This window comes from Podarcis filfolensis (assembly GCF_964270895.1).
Source record: "Podarcis filfolensis genome assembly, chromosome: 16".
Lineage (NCBI taxonomy): Eukaryota > Metazoa > Chordata > Lepidosauria > Squamata > Lacertidae > Podarcis > Podarcis filfolensis.
In genome coordinates, this window is record NC_139620.1 from 35,440,494 (window position 1) to 35,457,159 (window position 16,666).

Below are 16,666 nucleotides of genomic sequence, written 5' to 3' on the forward strand. Positions count from 1 at the left end.
CTTTATTTTATTCCTCCCCGCCCCAACTTTTATGCTGCTTTCAGTGTATGTGATTGTTTGTAAGTTGCTTGTTTTGAGTTATCTTGGTAAAGAAATGACGAATAAATTTAATACATCACAATAATAACTCCAGCTCCCAACAGCCCCAGTCAGCATGGCCAAAGGTCAGGGGCGAACAGTATTTGCAGGTCTACTGGTGCCCCACCTGTTAGGTTGTGGGTGAACATATCAGACGACACAGCAATTCTTCAAACAGCTCTTGTTTATTCAGAGGCCAGAACGGAACTGAACTGAAGGGTTCAGCCAGCCTGCTTAAATAGAGCTCCACTACAACGTAACAGTAACCACTTTCTGTAACTATCCAATCACTGAATGTCACTTTCAATCCCTTATTTGCATAACTATCTACAGTATCCCCCAGCTGGCCCAGGGTGAGAAATTCAGTACATAACACCACCCTTTCTGTAAGACAAGAAGCCATTGAGGTTGTGCCCCATACTGTAGATGGAAGGAGACTGTCACCGAGAGAGCTTGACTTACTTAAGCATGCCTAAGTGAGCTCATGGCAAAGGCAAAATCCAATCCAAGGACTGCCTGACTCTCAACAAATGTCTCTTTGCCACCATCAGAGTGCTCAAAGCTTTTCAGAAACATTGTCCTGTTGAAATCCTTACAACCCAAGGCAGTGGGTTTCATAGCCAAGAGGGAGATTTGAACCCTTGCCTCCCAGGTCCTAGTCCAATGCTCTAATCACTGCCCCACGTTCTGTAGATGGGAAGAGGGCTGAGGCTGACGTCTTGGCTTGCCTCAAGCGATTTGCAGGGAAGAGAGGGAAATCAAAATGCAGGCACCGATTTCTAAGCTGTTGATCTCATCGTGACCAAATGGCACAGTTCAGGGGCTGGAGGTTCTTGATGAGGCCGGGCCCTCCAGCAAAGCTGATGAAGTGAGCCTTCTGCTTCTGTTAGAGAAATCATTGAAATTGAGAGAGAGAGAGAGAGAGAGAGAGAGAGAATGAAAACTGAAATGTGTGAGTGCAGAGCTGAGCAAGTGGTGGCTGGGGTATGAAGGCTGCATTTGCGAGAGAACCAACAGAGAAGGGCGAAGGAGCACATAAGCAGGAGCTTTTTAGTAAAAAGTGTTGTAGGGGAAGAGATAAGGACATGAGGATAGAATTGCCATGCCTCATGATTAAACCAGTAGAAGCTAGTAGAAGGAAGTATTGCCCTATACAGGAATAACCGCCCTTGCTTGAAAAGTGTATAAATGCCGCTGTTTGAAATATTTGGAGGAGATAACAGAAATCACTGGGCTAAAGCTCACCAAAAGTCCAGAGGTAGCATTATTATCAATTTGCGATGGGGTGGAAGGTTCAGAGGCTATGAGGGACTTGCTCACAAATTTATTGACAGCTGCATGAATTATGGGAGCTAGGAAGTAGACGGGGCAAGCAGAATATAAAAGGAAAGAATGATATAAAGAGGTGTGGGAAATAGCTACTAATGATAAATTAACATGTGCCATTAAGGTACGATAGGGAATGTGCAGGAGAAATTATTTTGAGGAGATATGGAGGGAGTTTGGAGAATCTGTACTTTTAAAACGGAAAGGGGTCAAACCATCACAAGAGGTGTCGAAATTTTGGGAGGTTGGATAGTTACAATGGAATAGTCTCGGTGGTGGGGTGCACTTTTTATTCTTATTTATGTATGATTATTACTTTGTCCAAAAAATATATGAAATATTTGGTGTAAGCCACTCCCTCACACTGCGTTGCAATACTTTAAATCAAGACATTGTGTTGGACTGACAATTGGTGTCTGGATTCTATTGGCTTAAATCCCACCCCAATATTTCCCTGACCCTTCCTATCTGGGGCACTGAAGCAGTCTGATGGAACGGCAGCCCCCGGGTGAAAGGAGGAAGGAGAGGAGAAGACACCTGGCTTGAGAGCACTACATGTGAAAAGGATCTAGGAGTCTTGGTTGACCACAAACTTGACATGAGCCAACAGTGTGACGCGGCAGCTAAAAAAGCCAATGCAATTCTGGGCTGCATCAATAGGAGTATAGCATCTAGATCAAGGGAAGTAATAGTGCCACTGTATTCTGCTCTGGTCAGACCTCACCTGGAGTACTGTGTCCAGTTCTGGGCACCACAGTTCAAGAAGGACACTGACAAACTGGAACGTGTCCAGAGGAGGGCAACCAAAATGGTCAAAGGCCTGGAAACGATGCCTTATGAGGAACGGCTAAGGGAGCTGGGCATGTTTAGCCTGGAGAAGAGGAGGTTAAGGGGTGATATGATAGCCATGTTCAAATATATAAAAGGATGTCACATAGAGGAGGGAGAAAGGTTGTTTTCTGCTGCTCCAGAGAAGCGGACACGGAGCAATGGATCGAAACTACAAGAAAGAATCTTGTGTTGGAATCTCAAGCCATATCAGTCAGAGGAATTGGCCACTCTCCAGGTGCCCGGCTTGAGTTCCTTGTTGATCTCCCCCGTCAGCGACTCCCGGCAAGACAAGGCGAGATCTCTTATCGGCGATCCTTCCCAACGTGAGAAGAACACAACCATCCCTCCTCCCTCACTCCCAGGGAGGGGAGAGAGACAGACAGAAATGTATTTACATGCCTTTATTTCTGTCTTTCCAGCAGTGCAGAGAAATCATGTCTGCACTCTCTTTACATCAACAGCAGAGAGGGAAAAACTCCTCCCATGTACTTTCAGTACAGGGTCATGTGACACTCTGAGCTAACATCCGGTGCTCAGTGCACATAATAGACTGTCCCTTGTTCCCACGGTACAGTCCCAAAACACCAACATCCTGTTTGGCTTTCCAGCCATCTGGAGCACTCAGCAGCATTGCTCCTTTTTCGTAACAGATTCCACCTAAACATTAGGAAGAACTTCCTGACAGTAAGAGCTGTTCGACAGTGGAATTTGCTGCCAAGGAGTGTGGTGGAGTCTCCTTCTTTGGAGGTCTTTAAGCAGAGGCTTGACAACCATATGTCAGGAGTGCTCTGATGGTGTTTCCTGCTTGGCAGGGGGTTGGACTCGATGGCCCTTGTGGTCTCTTCCAACTCTAGGATTCTATGATTCTAAGAGACCTGATAGAGCTGGCCTATTGCAGCTGATGGGATGGTTCTGAGTTGTGCTTCTCAGCTCTCCCGCCGCTGGAAGCAGGCATTGTGACTGAAGCCTTAGTGTGTTCGTGGCAGATATAAAATTTGAACCTGTGACTTCTTGATTCCACGGCACAGTCTTTCATCTGCAACACTTGCACCAACTGTCACCGGAGTGACAGAAGATTTTGTTAAGGGAGTGGGGGCAACTGAGCTGTTCCAATGAATTTGGGGGGTGGGGGCAGGGCGGAGAGAGAGATTGTCTGCAAGCAGCCATAACTGGATGACTGGCAGAGAAAATTCAATGAAATATATTCCGTTGCGACAGCAAAGCTAGAGGATGGGGGAGGGGGGGTGCTAAAAATGGTTCCTCTCTACTTTTGTCTGCCAGCTTTTAATAATTCAGGGCCTTTAGCGTTCGCCCGCAAGGGAAACAATATCGGCTTCTGTGTGGAAGTGTAATAAACGGAGCAACGTCCAAATCGACTTGCTCCTGAGAAAAAGATATCTGATCATAAAAGCAATCAAGCTCCGGTGCCCAGACTCGTGCAGCATCAGAGGCCAAACTGAGGACAGGCACATGGTTCAAGGTTTCATCTCTGGATGGCTGCGTTGCAAAATGTGAGCCAAGGAGGCCGCATGTTCTGCCGCCGCTGGATGGCACTTCTCTTTCTCTGGGCTGGAGACAAATGGATTGCCCAGCTGCAAATGAGGATGCTCCCCAGATCTGTCACAAGGCGATTTATACTGCATTTTCTTTTTGTTTTGATGCATAATCGGTTCTGAGGCTCCTATTCCTGGAGATGGGCAGCCACCTATAGCAGGAAACCAAACTGGAATTCCCATTCAGGAACCTTCCCACTCTGAAATGTCAGCAGGCTTTGCTGAAATACTTTAAAGCATTTTATAATTAACCAGTTAGTAATATCTGAAGCCACGAGGTCTAGAAACTTGCTTTTCTAAGATTTAAAACATTTATAATACTGAATTAAACAGCTTGCAGAGCTCTGGTGCACAAACACACATAGCCCTAATTATTGGTTGTGATGAACATTGTTATGTACTGAAGTTCTCACCCTGGGCCAGCAGGGGGATACTGTAGATAGTTTTCACTCAGGTCCTCATATGCAAATAAGGAATCAAAAGTGACCTTCAGTGATTGGATAGTTACAGAAAGTGGTTACTGTTGCGTTCTAGTGGAGCTCTATATAAGCAGGCTGGCTGAACCCTTCAGTTCAGTTCTGTTCTGGCCTGTGAATAAACAAGAGCCGTTTGAAGAATCGCTGTGTCTTCTGATATATTCACCCACAACTTAACAAACATTTTCTTAGGAGTCTGAGATTCCTAGGAGCAGATCTGTTGGCCAAAGCAAATTCTCACTCCACTTTCCTGCTTTGCACCTCTTGTGCATCTCTTTCTCTCTCACACACACACTCTCAACAACCACACTGGGGAGAAGATACCTTTGCATGATCTAGTCTTCCCATTAGGATCACATTCCCTTCCAGCAGCGACAGACCTGGGGGTCTCAAATTTCAGTGGCTCCCTGTACGACTCTAAATTCTGTGTCGTCGTCATCCTGCCTCTCTCCTTCCATTCTACACCACAGTTGTGCAGCCCCCTGCAGCACCTTAAATCTGGGGAGCTGCTGCGTAAGTTCTCCAGGGTTTCAATCAGGCCATTTCTTGCCCTACCTGCAAGTGCCAGGGACTGAAGCTGGGACCTTCTGCAGGCAAAGCAGGTGTTCTGCTACTGACTTGCGGTCCTTCAAACGTGCTGCAGGCGAAGCCCCTAAAATTGTACGTTTTGCCCAGGCCATCGAGCAATTTCAGAACAATACTCTCCTTGCAAAGAGGGATGACACTCCAGAGCTGTGGGCTTTGCTCTTTTGCAAAACTGAGAAACCAGTTTAGTAACTTTCCATCAGTCCAACACCGAGCCAGAGGCAGCTCCTGAATTCCTGGTGACATCCTTCCACTCTTGAATCCATCTGGGGGAGAAGCTGGCAGAGGCTGGCATGCTCTTTTCAGCTACTAGGAGAGTCAAAGCACGTTGGGCCATCTGGCATTTGCCCGAAAGCACAGTTTGGCCCACACCCTGCCAGGTACCTCCTGTTGCGATGGATTCCCTGCACTAAAGTGGGAATGAATGAAGCCGCCGTGCCAGTTGATTACAAAAACCGCCTGTTCCTTCCCCCTTGCAGGAATGGTGAGCGGTACAGTTCCTGGCCGCTTGGTTTCATTCCTCCCTCTCTCTTTTTAGCCCATCTCAGCGACGCCAGCCGTTCCATTTTCCCGGGGAAAATGCAGCCGACACAGGTGGTGTTGATTAAATAGATGACTGTGTTTCAAAGTGGTCTGCTGGGTGAAAGCCTGGTGACCCTCCGCGCCTCGCAAATGGAATTCTGCCACCGACTTCGATGGAAAATGGAGGTGGCAGTTTTCTATTTAGAGCCGACAATCAGTAGCTATTGGTTTTGCCGTAGGGCCCTGAAAATGGGATTGGCAAAGCCCCGGGAGAGATCCCCCATTATTGAATTTCCCGTGTATTTTAGTAAGAGCTGATTTGGTGCTGTGGCCCCCTCTCACAGCACCTTTGCTCATCCTCACCCTTAGTTCTTTTCATTCTCCAGCTGCCCCTGAAAACTACTAAACAGCCAAAGGGTTGTGGATGAATTTACAGAGAAGCAATACTCCTATCACAGAGACTTAAAGATTTCCGCCAATTAACCTTGAGCGCACGACAGGCTGGGCAAAATTGCTTCCTCTTTAGGAGAGTGTAAGCTTGCTTCCTTACTGACAGTCACTTAGTTGCAATCAAGATTTCTTTTTTTTAATCCTGTGAAACTCTCTTCTCTCTGCTATGACCTCTGCTAAGAACCTTGGATGAATCCAGGTTCATGTTCTAGGAGGTCAAACATGGGGAACCTCAGGGCCAGTGGCCCTTGAAGGCTCCTTCTCTGGCCCTCAAAACCCTCCTTGCAGTACACTCCCTTCCCAACCACTTTGTAGGAACTTTACAAAGGTAAACTTTACAAAGGGGCCACTTGCTTCTGGCCCCACCCACCACTGGCGTGTGGAGTCTAGAAGCAGAAAGTGGCCCTCATGCACTTGTGTGTGTTCTCCTGAATATTTGGAGGTCATACCTTGCTGCAGAAAATTGATGGGAAGAGTCATATGCATGATAAAATAAATGTTTGATGTTAGCTGGCCTTTCAGTCTCACTCTGATATTCGAAACATATGTTTTGGGATTTACAGCCTGCTGCTATATTTTGTTTTATGACAGCCACAAACATTCTAATTGTACATTTTGGAAGCAAGCGTGTGAGATGCCTCCAATTAAACTTAGGAAGAGGACACAGTGATGAAGGGAACCTGTTATATTAGAGAGGCAAACATTCTTTCCTCCCTCTCTCCCCCGAATGAGTAGTAATGGGGACTGATGATTTTCAGAATGGGATATATTAATTTAGAAAATGAATGTTTGTCCCCTTTTTATTAGAGAGAATGGCCTTGGCCCTCAACCTCCTTGTCTGTAATATGGGGTCAATATGTTGCCCACCTTTCAAGATTGTTAGTGTGATTCAAATATTGAAATACCATATTGGTCCGAATATAAACCACACTTTTATTCCAAATTCTGCCCCTGCGCAATATAAGTGTGGCTTATATTCATGACCTAATGCCACACGGTGCCCGTCTGCCACTCCCAAACCTCCCTTGGGCTTTCCGGGGGAAGGGTGGGAGGCCTCACCCCCCCCCATGAGAGCTGTCTGGAGTGCAGGGCAACCATACGCATCCCGCCTGCCCCTCCCAAGCTTTCCCCGAGCCGCCTAAGAAAGGGAGAAGGGGGGAAGGCCACCAGCAAAGCGGTGCAGCTCCCCCCCAGGAAGCAGCCAGGTTATTTTCTTTTTTCCTCCCCCCCCCTCTTCAATTTTAAAGGTGCAGCTTATTTGCGGGTGCCAATATGGCCAATATGGTAAAAGACGACAAGGTGGTGTATAGACTAGAAGCACAGTACAGCAGAGCTGCAACTTACATGCATTTAAGTCATGCACATTCAGCTTTATGTGCTTGGCAAAAAAGTTGTTGTTGTTATTATTATTATTAATAATAATAATAATAATAATAATATTTATACCCTGCCCATCTGGCTGGATATCCCCAACCACTCTGGACAGCTTACAGAATACATCAAACATCAAACATAATAAAGCATCAAACATTAAAAACTTCCCAATACAGGGCTGCCTTCAGATGTCTTCTAAAAGTTATATAGATCTCTATTTCCTTGACATCTGAAGGGAAGGTGTTACACAGGGAGGGTGCCACTACCCTAGTTCCCTGTAACTTCACTTCTCACAGCAAGGGAACCACCAGAAGGCCCTCGGCAATGGACCTCAGTGTCTGGGCAGAACAATGGGGGTGGAGACGCTCCTTCACGTATACAGGACTGAGGCCGTTTAGGGCTTTAAAGGTCAGCACCAACACTTTGAATTGTGCTCAGAAATGTACTGGGAGCCAATGTAGGTCTTTCAGGACTGGTGTTATATGGTCTCGGCAGCTGCTCCCAGTCACCAGTCTAGCTGCTGCATTCTGGATTAGTTGCAGTTTCCGGGTCACCTTCAAAGGTAGTCCCACGTAGAGCGCATTGCAGTAGTCTAAGTAGGAAATAACCAGAGCATGCACCACTCTGGCAAGACAGTCTGCGGGCAGGTAGAGTCTCAGCCTGTGTACCAGATGGAGCTGGTAGACAGCTGCCCTGGATGTATAATTAACCTGCACCTCCATGGACAGCTAGGGGGTAGAAAGTGGGCAGGCGTCGGGGGGGGGGGGACTTTGTCAGTCTCACCAGCCATTTCACTCAGTGTGGAACAGACTCCCTCAGAAGCTGGAGGACCCGCCTTCATTGGAAGTTTTTAATCAGAGGCTGGATGGCCATCTGTCAGGGACTTTTAGCTGTGATTCCTGCATTGCAGGGGTTGGAATGGATGACCCTGGGAGGTCTCTTTCAGTTCTGCACTTCTGTGGTTCTGTGATTAATATCTTTTTTCTTCGAGGACTTGGAAGGAAGTGGACTATAAATGGAATGGAATGATTAAACTAAGCCATCATTCCTTGCTACGTGGCTCTACCTGTGAGCTCTGCAGATCCTCGGCTATTGGACACAGCCCTCTAGACAGCTCTTTTTAAAAAGACAGCATGGCCTTCTGTGTTGTGATATGAAACATGCACTCTCAGCATGTAATTAATTGCATTTGCCTGAGAACTAGTATGGAGGCACTGATAATCACAACATAAAAGGGGGATTTGGTTGTAGCTCTCACCTTGGAGATGTGGATAAGAATGAAGCGACAAGATTAGACCTTTCTGCTCTGAATTTAGCACCACAATAAACCTGGCTCCAAGATCATTCTGGCAATATATGGCATCATGCCGTGCAGCCTCAAAAAATAGGTAGCATAAGCGGGGGTGATGCTTGTGTGTTGTGACAGAATTGGGCCCAAGATGTTTATGAAAACTGGCAGGTCAAGGGCTCTCTGAAAATACAGGATTGTAGCCAATCTAGCACTAAGCTAAAGCAATGCTGCAGTATACTTGATGTGCTGTCAGAATGTTTCACAAGGGAAAACACCAGTACATTACCCAAAATCATTGTGCAATGGATTGTACAACAAGAACCAGCTGTTTCACAACAAGTGGCCACCAGCACACCTGTTGCATTGGATTCCTTTGTTGTGTAACCTTTGTTGAGCACCTGCCATCAAAAAGGCTTTTGTGCTAGAGGGCAGAAAACATTGGATATGACCCATGGATTTCACTGAGTTGGTGCCTCAAGTCATTGATGGTCTGCTGAGTCAGGGGAGGGCAGATTTCAAGCTTGTAGGATTTACTCTCTCTCTCTCTCTTTGCAAAGTTCCTATGGGCCTGGGAATTTCCTTTCAGCAGGAGAACTGAACTGAGCTCACAGTCCCTTCACACAAAAGTCCACTCTCGGTTATCTTTTCTTTCATTTCAGCAACCTAACTTAAGTGAGAAGTTGTCTTGCTGTTGCTATTGTTAAATAGTTTGGAGCCAGATACCCTGCTGATCTACTGCAAATTGCCCAGAGACCTACCAACTTACTACCAACTCCAAATGTCAAGCTGTGGTGTGGAATACAAAGCCTCCGTATTCCCACCAACGATCTGCTTTTGCTTGTCACCAATGCAGCTGCAAGCCTAGTGCCATGAAAAGAAAATAGCTTTCCTACTTTGTTTCAACCCTTCTTTGGTAAAAATATGGCAAGCTCTGTACTGAAGGATGAGGCGGGTGGCTCACAGAGCAGCCACTGAAAACAGCATCCCTGAGATTGGTTCTGTTTGAGGGGAAGGTCAATAGCTCAGTGCAGTATGGAGGTGCAGTATGGAGGCAGTCCATAAAAATTGAAGCGGGATGCAGGGCAGGTAGTCGGGTGAGGTCAGAAGCTCCAGCAGGATAGCAGGACAGGGTTCAGGCAGGAACTGACAACCAACAAAGTTGCTCCCACAACTTGGGACTGGGGCTGGCTGGCTTTTATCTCCCCCGAGGCACAGGGCGGCCCTGATCCTCAGGTGACTCACCTCTCCTGGCCTGGAGGCACGCACTCCTCCTGCAGAAACTTAGTTCCCTCTGCCTCTCTGCCCTGAGCCTCTGCAGCTCAGGAGAGGCTGGAGGGTTACTGAACCCAGAGGCAACCTCAGCTTCCTCTGTCGGGGCTGAGAGTGGGCAATGAGTCCTCCATCACCTCAGGAGCCAGAGCAGACTCAGCTGGTGTCTGCTCCTGAGGATCCAGCACAGGTGAGGACCCTTCAGGCTCAAGCCCCAACCCCGGCTCAGCTGGTTCTGGAGGCGGGGAATCCTGTGCAGGCTGGGATTCCTCAGGTTCAGCCTCCAAGTCTGAATCCCAGGCCATCACACATGGCTTCTTCTGATAGAATTGGGAATATTCCCTGTTGGGAATCTTAGGGAGCAGTGTAACCAATAGTGAGCCAGAGAGACCAGTGGCCCTGTAATTTGCAGGATCATATTTTCAGCCTAAAGGTTGCATACCTTTCTGGATCACTTTCCAAGGGCTACATACCAGTGGTGGGCAGGGCCACAGGCAAAAGTGAATGGAGCAATGAATGTAAATTTTACCTTTGTGACGGTGGACGAGTTTCTGCATACACTTATGAGGAACGATTGAAAGAGTTGGGTATGTTTAGCCTGGATGAGAGGAGACTGAGATAGCCACCTTCAAATATCTCAAGGGCTGTCACATGGAAGATGGAGCAAGCTTGTTTTCTCCTGCTCTGGAGAATCGGACTCAAACCAATAGCTTCAGGTTACAAGAAAAGAGATTCTGGCTAAACATCAGGAAGATCTTCAGATACTAAGAGCTGTTTGACAGTGGAATGGTCTCTACCAGGAGGTTGTGGACTTTCCTTCCTTGGAGGTTTTTAAGCAGAGTGTCAGGAGTGCATGCAGGAGCCACGCCCTATGACCAGTAGGGCTTCGCAGGACTGGGGCCTTCCTAAGTTTGTTCTGAAGAGGCAAAGCGCGGCTGCACAGGTGAGGCCACTTGGTAACTCACTGCACCTGGTGGCAAGAGCCGGGAAGGGATATAAGGTCAGCATTTCCCTTCAGCTCTTTGCCACAGCAACACGTTTCCTGCCTTGCTGCATTTGGCTTCTTGCTTCCTGATCCTCGGACCTTGGCATCCTGACTCCCTGCTTCTCGCCCCTCAGACCCTCAACCTCGTGACTCCTTGTTTCCTGACCCTCGGACCCCTGACTTCTGGACTCTCATTCCTTCTCCCACCCTGCCACCTTGCCGCCGGTCCCGCCATTGTCAGCCGGGACTTTGATCACCTGTAGACCAGACCGTGACAGAGGTTGGATGGCCATCTGTCATGCATGATCTAGTTAAGATTCCTGCACTACTGTGGGTTGAACCCTTTATGTCCCTTCCAGCTCTACAGTTCTATGATTCTATAATGATGCTCCCCTCTGTATTCTCCACCCAGAAAAGGGAAAGGCATTATCAGAATTCAGTGGTACATTTTTAACCCTGACTTCATCTTACTGTACATTTTCTTAGCATAGCTGCTACAGGACAGTGATGTTGTTACAACACAGGTGAAGTGATCCTAAGGATTAGCAGCAAGGGGCAAAGGATTTGTTTTCTGCAGGTTCAGTGCTGAGCAAAATCCTGCAAAGGTCTCAGTTAAAAATTTAAGTTGCTAATACTCATGATTTTTAAAAATGGCAAATTCTTATGCCAAGTTTTAGTTTGCTGCTGGCCTAGCAGCATCAGTTAAACAGCAATGAAGCCTCATAGCGTATTCCAAACTTAACAGCAGCACCAATTTGTCCAGCTTCATGATTGAGCAGTTTTGAAAGCACTGACTGGATGTTTACCGACTCTTGCTTGAATAATTTATTGGGTTATTATTAGATTGGGCGTAATAAATTCACCGCTGATTTATCACTTCCTTCACATAACGTGGCAAATTACGATCAGATTTATCACGTCAAGAGATGTTCAGGGCGATGGCTGAGCCCTGTAAACCAAGGAACGGTTTTGACGGGAAGTTTGCGCTCTGAAATTTATGTTGTTCTAAATGCTCCACTAATCTTGAGGTGGGGGTGGCAGGGGGGGGGTTTGAAGAATTAGGGTTTTTTAAAAAAGGAATCTTGAGGTGGGAGGGGCATAGAAATGCTGAGCCACATCTTGGTGAAGAAAAAGGTGTGGAAGGATTCATTTGGTTTTAGAACTAAATCTCACATAGGAGCAGTGTTTCTGGGCAAGAAATGAACCCAACACAAAATGTGTTATGATGATCAAAATGTGTTGGGGTTTTTTTGGGGGGCGCTTCCTGTTTAAAGCAGTGCTGGAAATTCTAGGACGGGGGTTGAGTGTGCCCCCCACAAACCAATCTCTATCCAGACTTGTCAGCTTTCTCTGAGCTCATATTCTCACCAGGTAAAAGGTAAAGGACCCCTGGCAGTTAAGTCCAGTCAAAGGAGACTCTGGGGTTGCGGCACTCATCTTGTTTCAGGCCGAGGGAGCCAGCATTTGTCCACAGACAGCTTTCCGGGTCATGTGGTGCAATGGGACACAGTGACAGAAACCAGAGTGCACAGAAATGCCATTTACCTTCCCGCCACAGCAGTACCTATTTATCTACTTGCACTGGTGTGCTTTCAAACTGCTAGGTTGGCAGAAGCTGGGAGCTCACCTCTCAGGCTTTGTGTAGCTGGACTGTAGCCTATTGTACAGAGTTAAGAATGACACCCATTGTTTACTGTTTAATTGATTGATTGAATTTATTATCCACCCTTCCCCCTAAGATCCCAGGGTGGGTTACAACATTAGTAGTTGTAAAAGGTGCTGAGAGTTGTTAGGAAACCACTGCTCCCCTCATAGAGCAATAGTTCCCAGAGTGGTTTCAGTCCTTCTCCAGAGGGAACTATGAGAATTGTAACTGTGTGAAGGGAATAGGGAGTCTCCTGTTGCTTTTTACCGGTGGATTTTCATGAGGGCTTTAAACAGGGATTTGCCAACTGGTGTGGAAATGTGGAGAACAGAACTTAAGTTTGGAAAAGTGAGAAACCAACACTAGATAAATTTGCCTTCCCTAACCTCAGCTTCTGTCTCTTCCTCATCTTCATTGCCTCTCTCTCTTCTTGGTTTGCCTTCTTCCATCTCTCATCTCAGTTTCCCACCTCTGAATGTGCCCAGTAGCAGGAGAGCGTCATTGCTAACATGTTCCCACCATCAGTTTGCAAACAGCAGCACTCAGCACTAGGTCCCCCTGGGGATGTTGTGCCACAGTGTAGAAGCACGGGACTGATTTTTGTCTGGCTGCAGGAGAGCTCAAGGGAAAGGTGAGAGACAGCTAAGTAGGCAACAACCAAAACAAAACAAACAAAGCAAAACCACTCTGGGACAAAAAGCACAGAGAGACTCAGAAATGAACAGAAAGAAGTCCTTCCCTTCCACAGTGTCTGTGTGTGTCTGTGTCTGTCTCTGTCTGTCTGTCTGTCTGTCTGTCTATGGGCTTGTCCATATTTCCCCTTGTCCCATGTTTTCTAGGTCCAGATCCAATAGTTTTTTTTCTTTTGTACAGCTGCTTTCCCCAGGAAAATCTGCTGAATTGTGACAGACGCCAATCATGTTTTCGGCAGATTGACGTTTGTTCCAATTCAGTGGTAAACAGTGAGGTTTTTTTTTTTCAGGGAAAGCGGCTGGGCAAAAGAAAAGCCTCTCAAAAGCACAGGGCAAGTGGAAGAAACGTGGTACAAGTTGAAGTGTGAATGAGTCCTGTGTGTAGAAACTCAAGTTTCTCTGAGCCCAGTTTACAGCGGAGGTGTGAAGTTGCTTTTCCTCCTGGCAATAAATAGCCAGATGGTGATGAGCTTAAAAGAAACGAGGAAGGGGAGCCTCATTGTGGCCCATTTGCCAATGGCTGTGGCAGCTGCTGACTGTCATTTTGGTGGCAGAAGGAGGACAGGAGATAGCAGCAGAATCAGGACGTCTTCTTCTTCTTCATCATCATCATCATCCCCTTCCTCTTCATTAATTAAATTTGTATACCACCCCTCATCCAAATATCAAATCAGAAAAATACAAAAAGAGAACACACCATAAAAATCATGGAAATAATATACATCATAACATAAAACTAAAAAATGTAGGAGAGAATACTGATAACAAAATTTGCATTTCAGTCATTTAGAAAACCTGAGAGTTAAAAAGGATGAAGTGCAAAAAAAAAAGGATTTCGTGAACAGAATTTCCAAAGGACACCTAGCATCCTTTAAGTATTCTCCTTCCACAGAAGTCTGTATTTTCTTCCTTCGGGACACTGGGAACACACTTTGTTTTTAGCCAGACAACTCCTGCAGTGATTCAACATATTTCCAAGAGTAAAAAAAAATTAAGCTTAAGTGTCAATAATATTTGTAATATCCATAATAATTCTTCAGCCAATGTTGTGAAGAGATGCAAAACTTGATTCAGCTGCAGATAACCATTACTCCAGTTCTTTCAAAATTGCTTCTGCCCTTCCTAGTGACTCCTCTAAAGTAGCTTAACTTTCAGGGGTTCAGTTTCCACTTTTTATTCCAATGACCCTAGGGTATAGCTTTCAAGAGGGCCAACATTTAAGCAAAATAAATCTCTTTTATAATCAAGATGTCTTGGAGCGCATCTGTAAATGGTTCCAAGCACCCAGTGCAAACCAAGGTTTCAAACATGCAGCCATAACCGCCTGATCAGCTTGAAAGTTTTTGCTCCTTGTCCACTGAAACGTGCACACTCATCACACCTAGAGTTAAAACAGGCCTGCTGGATCAGGCGAAGGGCTCCATCTAGTTCAGAATCCCATTCTCACTGTGGCAAAGCAGATGCTCCTGAGATGCTATCAAGCTGGACCTGAGCATAACAGCACTCTTCTCCACTTGGGATCTCCAGCACCATGGCTAGAAGTCACTGATAGCTTATTATCCATGAAATTCTCTAATTCCTTTTTAAAGGCATCCAAGTTGGTAGCCATCACTGTATCATGTGGGTTCAAATTACATACTTTCAATGCTGTTCTGGGTGAAAAAGATCTTTCTTTTGTCTACCTGTAATCCTCCAAATTCGGGACGCGGGTGGCGCTGTGGGTTAAACCACAGAGCTTGCCGATCAGAATGTTGGCGGTTCGAATCCCCGCGATGGGGTGAGCTATATTCATACGTTGCTTTCAGGTTAGACTGCTACTGAAACATGCTCTGTGTGGAGCAGCCCTTGGAAAATGCCTGGGAATTGCTACTGATACGTACAATTTTTAAAATGCTGAGAATAATATGTGCAAACAAATCAGAGGGGGGAGCGGAGGGAAGTCCTTAGCGGGTGGGAGAGGGAGGGAAAGGGGGGGACAAAAAGGGGAAAAACGTAATTGGTTATTTTGATTGATAATTTGTTTTGTTAAAATTGTTTAATAAAAATATATTTTTTAAAAAACCAAAAAAACCCACATTTTTGAAATGTGTGTTTTAAGAGAAATTACATTTGGCAAATGTGTACTTAAATGCAACTTTTTGCTCTCTCTCTCTCTCTTTAGAAGAATAATATTAATCCACCAGATTAATATGGAAATGGGATTGAACAGATTTATGAGTGAACATATGTTTAAATGAGAAGGAACAAAAACAGCTAGTCCTTTTTTTTTTAAATTAAAGTTTTACAGAAAAAAAAAGTAGAGATTCTCAAAATAAAAAAAAAGGGTAAGAATTTGCTGAATTAAATATCTAAATGGGAATACAAAAGGGGGAGGCGTGAGGAGGTCAAGAACATAAGCATATGAATTTGAGGTTATTGGGAAAAATGGATTTGTTTTTATTTTTTGTTCTTTGTTTAAATTTAATTTTTTTTAATTAGTTGTGATTTTTTCTTTGTATTTCTGTGTGTTTCTTTTTTCAAAAACAGCTAGTCCTTTTATTCATCAGCAAATTGTTGGTGGGCATGTAAGTGGAGAGTCAGGTTTGGTCTCTTCACCTCCAACATCTATGACTGGTTTGTGTTGCCCTCCTCTCCATATGAGAAAATGTAGCAGGGTTTCAATAGCAACCTACTCCGAAAGCATCTTGTCTCGAGGTCAAGAATCATGTTGCACTCAATTGTAGTTTGCAAATTGCCCCTTTCGTTGGCTTTGACATCAAGTGGTGAGACAAGGAATGTGATGCTTTTTATAAAAAGAAAGCAAAGCAAATAAAATCGTTCTGTTGTGACATTAATTCAGCAGGTTGGAGTAGATGGTGAGGTTTCCTTTTTAAAAAAATAATAATAATTCTGTGATGCTGAGTATCCACCTTTTTAGTCCATTGCAGTTCAATCCTGTGCAGCGGGGGGGGGGGGGAGGACTCTTCAGCCCAGGGACCACATTCCTTCCTGGGCAATCCTGTGAGGGCCACATGCCAGTGGAGAGTGAGGCAAGAGGCAGAAGGGAGCAGAGCAGCGGATTCCAGCCATGCAAAAGTCTACAAACACACCCACATATCTCTCTCATCCAGGCAAGCAAAGTGTATTGTCACAGTTTAAAGACACATCCCAACTAGAGAGAAATGCTTGAGGAGACAGCAGGGTCTAAGGGAAAGAGGTGTGCATAAAAAAGCTAAAATTCACAGCAGAATTTAAAAAGCAAAAACAAGCGGACTTCCGGGTTGGCGCCATCGCCGAATGGCGGACTCCCTCCGAGCTCCGGAGGGAGCCGGCTCGGCAGGGGCTGGGTTTTACCGCACCGGCGATGCGGGGACCCTTAGAAACCACGGCCACGGGGGCCGTGGACTTGGAGACTCGGCTAGCACCGCTAGCGCCCTCCCGACTCGTGAAGGAGCCTTTTTAAAGGCTACGGATCGGGTGCCGGGGAGAAGCGTGGTGCTTTGAGTCCTCTGCCATCCCTGCCGAGCGAAGCCGCATGCCATCCGGCGGAGAGCGCTGACTTCTTCCATTGAGAATTTGGACTTTTAACAACAACCCGTGAGTAAATTGG

At 45.9% G+C, this 16,666-nt stretch overlaps 1 protein-coding gene across 2 annotated transcripts in view; it reads left to right on the forward strand.

Annotated features, from left to right (window-relative positions):
* LOC310751040 (transmembrane protein 132D-like) overlaps positions 1-16,666 on the forward strand; it is a 441,722-nt gene that overhangs the window by 278,870 nt on the left and 146,186 nt on the right. The gene's annotated exons all lie outside the window — the stretch shown is intronic.